The sequence below is a fragment of the Lotus japonicus genome, chromosome 6, assembly GCF_012489685.1.
Source record: "Lotus japonicus ecotype B-129 chromosome 6, LjGifu_v1.2".
NCBI classification, from domain to species: domain Eukaryota; kingdom Viridiplantae; phylum Streptophyta; class Magnoliopsida; order Fabales; family Fabaceae; genus Lotus; species Lotus japonicus.
Window position 1 is genome coordinate 32098855 of NC_080046.1, and position 7903 is coordinate 32106757.

The 7903-nt window shown below is 37.5% G+C and overlaps 1 long non-coding RNA gene across 1 annotated transcript; it reads right to left on the minus strand.

Annotated features, from left to right (window-relative positions):
* Window positions 1-3889: 3889 nt before the first annotated feature.
* LOC130726182 (uncharacterized) lies at window positions 3890-5157 on the minus strand. The gene is made up of 3 exons (XR_009014737.1): window positions 4953-5157; window positions 4624-4880; window positions 3890-4478 (listed from the first exon to the last, which is right to left on the minus strand). It is a non-coding gene; the product is annotated as an uncharacterized LOC130726182 (long non-coding RNA).
* Between the last annotated feature and the right edge of the window lie 2746 nt (window positions 5158-7903).

Below are 7903 nucleotides of genomic sequence, written 5' to 3' on the forward strand. Positions count from 1 at the left end.
TGTATATGTGAATGTTTTTATGAGAATATGACACCTGACCCTTGCGCTACTTGTTTATGTGTTTATTTGGGGGGGGGGGGGGTAGATGGTCATGAAGATAATGTCGACGACTCATTCTTGGAAGCTGATACTCTGTGACGAGCTACTACCGGATGACGACTACACTTCAGATAGGGGTGTACACGACCCGGCCCTACCCGCCAACCCGTCCCAGCCCAAGCCTTTAGGGCCGGGTTGAACCCGGCCCGATCATTAAAAGAGACCGGGTTCGAGTTGATCTTTGAGTTACCCGACTTCGGGTAGGGTCGCGTTCGGGTTGACACTCGGGTCACCCGACCCGTCCGACATATATATTTTATAAAATTTTAATTTGTTATAATGATTAAAATGTGATACATGGTGCTCAAATTTATCTTACCATGTAGATGAGATTAAAATGTCTAACATCTACCTTATGAATTAAATAAACGTTTGTCAAACTATGCACACTTTCATGTTCTAACAAGATAAAATCATGTGTGTGTATTATGCATATGTGAGACATGTGAAGAAATGATCAAACAAAATGTAAACCTCAAGTGCAATAGATTATGAAAGAATTGGATCCTTTCAAGTTATTTCTTCCAAAAAATAGTTCCAACTTACAACTCTTTTAGTATGTGATTATCTTTAAATTTTACAATTAGTATCAAATAGTCTTAAACTTATTGTCCCTCGGGCCAACCCGGTCCCGTCCTACATAGACCTGTCCTAAATTGGACCCGCATAATGTCGGGTTGCTTCGGGTCTAGGGACGGGTTAGGGTCTATGAATTGACCCGATCAATATTTAGGGCCGGGTTAGGGTTAACCAAAACCCGTCCCAACCCGTCCCTTGTACACCCCTAACTTCAGATAAAGAGGAAGAAGATAAAGAGAAAGAGGCCAAGGATTTCGGTTGGGTTGAGAGACATCCATTTTCTCTTTAGATTGAGAGTACCGAGTTCGGGAAGCATTGAGCAATTATTTTGTTTTCATTTGGATAATTAAAGTTTATGTAATTTACCTTGGTTTTAGACGTATGTTTCATACGTATTTTATTTAATTCAAAAGTTTTGAGATGATGTTTACTTCCGCGAGATTTGTAAAGGTTAATCTTTCAAGAGTTTCGCAATTAATGAATCTTTTATCATTAATTAAATGTTAATTAATTAATCGGCGGAAATTCTTTGTAAAAATACACGTGATTAGTTACTGTGTGACACCCGAGAAATCGGGGCGTTACACTTTGTGGTTCCTCAGACAGATGCAGACACTATTACTGGAAAAATCATTCATATCTCAAGTTCTGAGAGTGAAGAAGATGATTCTCGCGGCTCTTCATCTTCGTCTGACTTAAGTCTCTCTGTTTCCTCATATGAGAAACTGAGCAACTCTCATGAATCCAAGAATAATAAAAATACTGAATCGTCAACAAAGGTCATCTCCAGCCTTGCAGTTTCAAAGGCACGAAAGAGGTGTTTGCAATTGCGAGTCCAAGACTACCTAAAAGACTCCGTCTCGGAACCCTCCATTCTGCATTTCCTCGGTCAACAAATGAATCAGTCACAGGATGGCTGCATCAATCATCAGTGGTCATCAGCCTCTGCACCTGGTAGAAGGTTCACTCTGCTTGCTTGGAGAAACGCTGTACCAGCACTGGAACCTGAACACAATCAATTGAAACTTGTTCCTGTCACTGGATATGTGGGAACTGTACCTCGCCCACTCATTCAGACTGCATGTGCCTTTGTGGTTCCTTGGACTTCTTGGTTGTTTGTTCTCCTTCCTGAAGAATCTCACCTTCCTGGTATTGAAGATCTCTATCATATATTTCCTCGGACCTCAAGGCCAATTTATATCAGCAGAACACTAAGGCAGGAGAGACAACCTCTCACTCCCGAGGCTGCACAAGTAGAGAATCCATTGGAATACATTGTTGAACAACCAGAAGATGATGCAATCAATGGGTCCTTGATGATGTCTACTGCTGAAGAAACGCCAAATGGTCCTACTGTTCACTCATCTGTTCATGAACTGGATGCACATCTCGATGAAGAAGATTTTCCTCCCCTGGAAGAAAATTATGAAGATCTGAATGCGCCTATTGAAGACGAAGATCTTGCTCCTCTGGAAGAAAATGAGGAAGCACCTTTGGAAGCGGATCCTAATGTTGCTGGACCCTTGGATGCGGATGTGGAAGCTGCTACACCGATGGAGCATGATCTTACTGCTCAGTTCAACCATGAGATGAATAGCCTGAGGGAGTATGTACAAGGGGAGTTTGCATCAATCAAGGAAGCGCTTTTCAAGATCATTGACAGACTTCCTTAAAGAGACTCCTTCTTCTCAAATCCTCAACCATTACATCTTTTTGAATATCTTGATTATGACTTTTGAAAACATTTTTTTCTCTCTGCTAGAACTATTGGATCATTTTTTTTAATGCTGAACCTTGATTACAGTATTTCATCAATAGTTGTGAAAAGTTTGAGTTTTATGTTTTGTCATCTTGAGATCTTGAACTTGCCTTTCTCAACTGATCAAATATCGCTTATCTGTTTTCGGTAAAATGTGTTTGATCATTTGTTTACATGCCAATAGTTTCATAAATCTCATAATCTAACTGCTTGATATAATTGGGATATTTATTACCCATATTCACTTAAATTCAATTGTTTAAAGGATAAACGGTGGTTGCAAGTTGCTTTGTATCTCCCTGATAAATATTTACCTAAAAATGGGCTAAACATGAGATGTACCCATTTGACATGGTTTATCACTCTCTCATTTATATCTTAGTTGCTATCGTCTGATCAGCATGCCTGACTTGTTTCATCTCATCGGTCTAGATACTCTTATTCATAGGTCATCATATATACACACCTTTCTTGTATGCCATCTTTTAGCTAGGATTGCATATCTCTCTTCTTCCATGCAAAATCTTTCAATTTCTGCACTCCTTCTGCTATGCAATGTTTCCTCCCCCAACCTTTTGTAGCTATAAATTTAAGGATGTGGTGAATGGTCTTTCCAAGATTTTGATAGTTCTTCTCTCACTCTGCAGAGAATGACTCTTCTTTTTAATTAGGTGACTAAAAGAACACGACTCTAAAAAGTCAAACAAAAGAAATAACTAGATTCGGAATTATTTCCTTACTTGCAACACTGTATTGGATGTACTGTGAAAGAGACCCACTACCCTTTGTACAGCTCCCTCCTTCTAATGCAAGAAGGAAATGTAGTTGCTTATGCATCACGACAACTTAGACCACATGACGAGAATTACCCCACCCATGACCTAGAATTAGCAGCAGCAGTTTCAAATATCTTTTTGATCAAAGGGAATTGAATATGAGGCAACGTAGGTGGATGGAATTCGTAAAGGATTATGATTTTGAACTAAAGTACCATCCAGGAAAAGCTAATGTGATTGCAGATGCTCTTTGTCGTAAATCCCGTCATTTATCCCAAATGATGATTCATGAGATGAACCTAATAGAAAAATTTAGGGATTTAAATCTTTTAGTAACCACGACCCCTCATAGTCTCAAAATAAGCAAGTCAAGGATAAAGATGAATTTCTTCAATCTCAAAAGGACCAAAAGGATTTTTCTATGACAAAAGATGGAACCATTTTGTACCAAGGAAGGATTTGTGTTCCTAATAATATGATTTGAAGGATAAAATTTTAGAGGAAGCTCATAAGAGTAAATACACGGTTCACCCTGGTTCAACCAAAATGTACCAAGATCTTAGGAAAATTTATTGGTGGCAAGGAATGAAGAAGGATATTGCAAGGTATGTAACAAAATGCTTGATTTCTCAAAAGGTCAAAATTGAGCATCAAAAACCTTCTGGATTGTTGCAACCTTTAGAAATTCCTAAATGGAAGTGGGATAGTATATCTATGGATTTTGTGATGGGATTACCTAGGACTCAATCTAAACATGATGCCATATGGATTATTGTAGATAGACTGACTAAATCTGCCCACTTTACCTATTAAAGAAACATACACTCTAGATAGGTTAGCTCAGTTGTATATACAAGAAATAGTAAGATTACATGGAGTACCTTCTAACATTATTTCTGATAGAGACCCTAGGTTTTCTTCTTGGGGGAGCTCTACAAAAAGCTTTTGGAACAAAATTATGTCTTAGTACAGCATATCACCCTCAAACTGATGGGCAAACAGAAAGAACAATCCAAACATTAGAAGATATGCTCAGGGCGTGCATTTTGGAACAAGGTGATAGTTGGGATAGATATTTGCCACTAATAGAGTTTTCATATAATAATAGTTATCACTCAAGCATTAAGATGACACCATATGAAGCTCTTTATGGTAGGAAATGTAGGTCCCCAAAATGCAAATTTGACTGTTGTCTCCAGCTCACTTTATGTCATTGAAACCTCAATCTTGATGCTCCTTGATGTGCTATAGTTGTCTCCTTTGGCCTGTACATGTGAAATTTGATGAAATGTATGTTATAAAATAAGTTGATATTGCTAAACAGAGAACTATGACTTTATGCAATTCGAATTCATTTGTATTTTGTAAGGAGTTAAATAGAGGTTTAGATTTAGGAAACTAAAACTTTACCAGTGGTCAATGTCAATGGCATAGATGTTCTTATCAGTTCGCATCCACATATATAGAATGTGATTCCCTCCTTCTAAGCATGTGTTGTCTATTTCTGCACTTCTAAAGGTTGTCCATCCGTTGCAGAAGAAGCCACGGTGGTGTCAACGAGAGTTCCACTTGATCTTCCATATTTGCCAAGTTCCATCCGGAAGTAGAACTTCTACTTCTGTTGGTTTGTGTGGAAATAATTCCTTCGCTATATTGGATGGTATTCCCTGTATTTGTAGATGATTAGATGTTATAATTGAAAAGGAAATCATTGTATTCAGGGGAAGTACAAGTTATACCAGTTGTTGTGTTCCTTCCATCTGATCTCGTGTCTTATTGATTTCCACGTGAAAGTCATATGTCTTGAGGAAAAATCCATCTCATTCCAGATTGAAATGGTAGCATATTTCACCTGAATACCTGGCCCGAGACTGTGTTTTCCTTGCTCAGCAGCATGAACAGTTGTTGGGTTGTTGTCTAGGGTTAGAGGGTAATTAACTTCTTTGTGAGACTTGTCGTAAATCTTAATTCCAAACTTTGCAGATCCAGTATAAGTAAACTTCAGCAAACACGTACTCCCTCCGGTCCTATTTATAAGCATGAAAGAGAAGAAAAATCTTGGTCCTTTTTATAAGAACTAAATGAAAGTTTGAGCTATATTAATTAATTTTTTCCAATGATGCCCTTATTAATTCTAACTTGTAAAATGTGTCTCATTAATTATTCTCTCTCTTTTCCACTTTTCAACACTAATAATAAAAGGTAATTTTGGAAGTTCATTTTAATTTAAGACAAATTTAATGCATTTTATCTAGTTTAACTACATTTATTAAACTATGAGAATTTTTTTTTTGTTGCTTATAAATAGGACCGGAGGGAGTATCATGAAGTTTGTACAATTTCTTGATCATTGATACCTCTTTTCCTAGCCACATTTTTTTTCTGTGTTTATGAATTGTCACCCCTATTGTATTTCCAATTGGATCCTGCAATTCAGCATTGTCCTTGAAGTCCTTTTCATATTTGTTGGTAAAACACTTTGTTAGTACAATAGTATGCTGATGACCCGGTTTATATGATGTTTTTAGGGTTTTTCTTTATTAGTTTTGAGTCTTTTTCTTATGTCTCATGTAGTGTTTCATGCATTCTCATGCATTTTAACTTTTATTTGTGCATTTGCATTAGTTTAGTAATTTTGTAGTTTTATAAGGACTTTAGTTGCATTTTAGTATAGTTTTGAGTCTTTTGTTAATTGTCATTAGTCTGAGTCCCTTGTGCAATTAAATGGTTGGTATTCTTGATATTTTTCCTTGACCTTTGATGAGAGTAATCAGGTCTGAAAGTGAAGAAGAAGGAAGGTCAAGAAGCTTGGTGAATTGAAGGGAGGCTTAAAGAGGCATAAAGAAGAGTTAAAATGTAGATCAAGGGACTTTCCAGCGAGTCAGAGCGCCTAGGCATGCTCCATTGGCGCCTAGGCACCAGTTGCCCTGTTCCAGAAATTGGAATTGGCGCCTAGGCGCTCTGAATTGGCGCTCAGGCGCTCTGAATTGGCGCCTAGGCGCCAATTACCTTCCAGAGGCACTTTTTCAGCATGGAATTGGCGCTCAGGCGCTCTGAATTGGCGCCTGGAACAGCCCAAACTCGTGATTTTTGCCTATAAATAGGATTTTAGTCATTTTCTTTTGTAATTTTTGATATCTATTCCATTTTTACATAAGTTTAGAAGGAGAGGAACATCTAGGAGAGTGAGAGAAGGCTTCCAAGCTTGTAATTTAGGTTCTTAGCCAAGCATGGCAAGGCTTGGCTAATCTCTCTTCTTTTGCTTTGGATTTCTTTGTAAGACTTTTTGTATTTGAGTTATAATCTTAAGTTCTTTCCCACATGTTCTTCTTCTTCCCTTGAATCCCATATCCATGCTTTATGTTTCAAGTTAGAACATGTGCTAGCTTTATACTTTTCTATAATTAGAACGGAAGTTTGTTATAGATTAGGGAACTGATTTGGGATTGCCCCTTCAATCTTGGCTACTAGGAATAGAGGAAGGGTTGGGGTTTGTTGGCCTGAACTTTATAATCTTTATGCTTCAAACAAATGTTTAAGTACACAAGGAATTGGGCTTATCTTTTGGTTTGAAAGAATTATCTATGCGAGGCATCGATAGGTAGTTGCTAAGGCTATAACATCAAGGAGAGATTCATGAGAACATGTGCTTAGAATGATGTGCTTGAATTGATTAGTTGAGCAAGAACCCAAAGTAAATCACTCTTTCTTTTCATTTTCTGTTTCATTTCTGAATTTTATTTTCTTTTTCCTTATTACTACTTCGACATATGTTTGCCTCAATAAAACAAACCTTCAAACTCGAGGCTTAAACCAAATCTATTCACTCACAATCCCTATGGTTCGATATTTAAAACCGGGTGGATTCCGTACACTTGCGGATTTACCAACATATGCTGCAGTTTATACAAAAGAATTAATGATTAGAACATCCATAAATTGGTGCAATTTTGAAATGTATTTAGAGTGGCAGCGGATATCTTTGGTGACAATACCAAGTGTTCCAGTGCCCAGATCTGAATGTTTAAAAAAACATGATATAATAATGATACTAAAGAAGCATAATAGAAAAATATACACAATGTACAAATTAAAATCTTATTTCCGTAGGAGATTTGTACCTGTAATACTGCTGCACAACCTATGATATTTATCTCATGAGAATTTGTTGCCTCCTTCAACCCTATGGCCACAGAGTTCAAGCTATCAACCAAAACATCGTACACAAGAACACCCCAACTATATTTATGAAGGGAATGTACTTCAGAATCTAAAATCCTCACTAGGGCATCAGGGACAGTGTGTTTTGTGTTAGGGAAATAGAATAAAGCAAAACCAAGAAGCACATATAGCCGACAGAAGTCATCAACATGTTCATCAGCCTTGTACTTTTGAAGTTGGTCATAGATGGTTGATGAAGTGATTTTCTTTCCTTCAAACAACTTTTTAATATAACAGTGACCCTTAACCTCTGTATTAGATTGTAAACTCACATTTTCCCCTAATATGTGTAGGCCAAGTGCTAAGCAGACATCTACGGGAGTAAATGGCACTAGCTTATTTTGTATTACAAAAGCCAAACTCCGCTCCTCCCACCGAATGGTTAATTCTTTTAGCAAACTCCCATTGATTTGTAGATGTTCAGGAATTTGCATTAGCCATTTAAATGGGGTCTCGCGTATTTTCGACC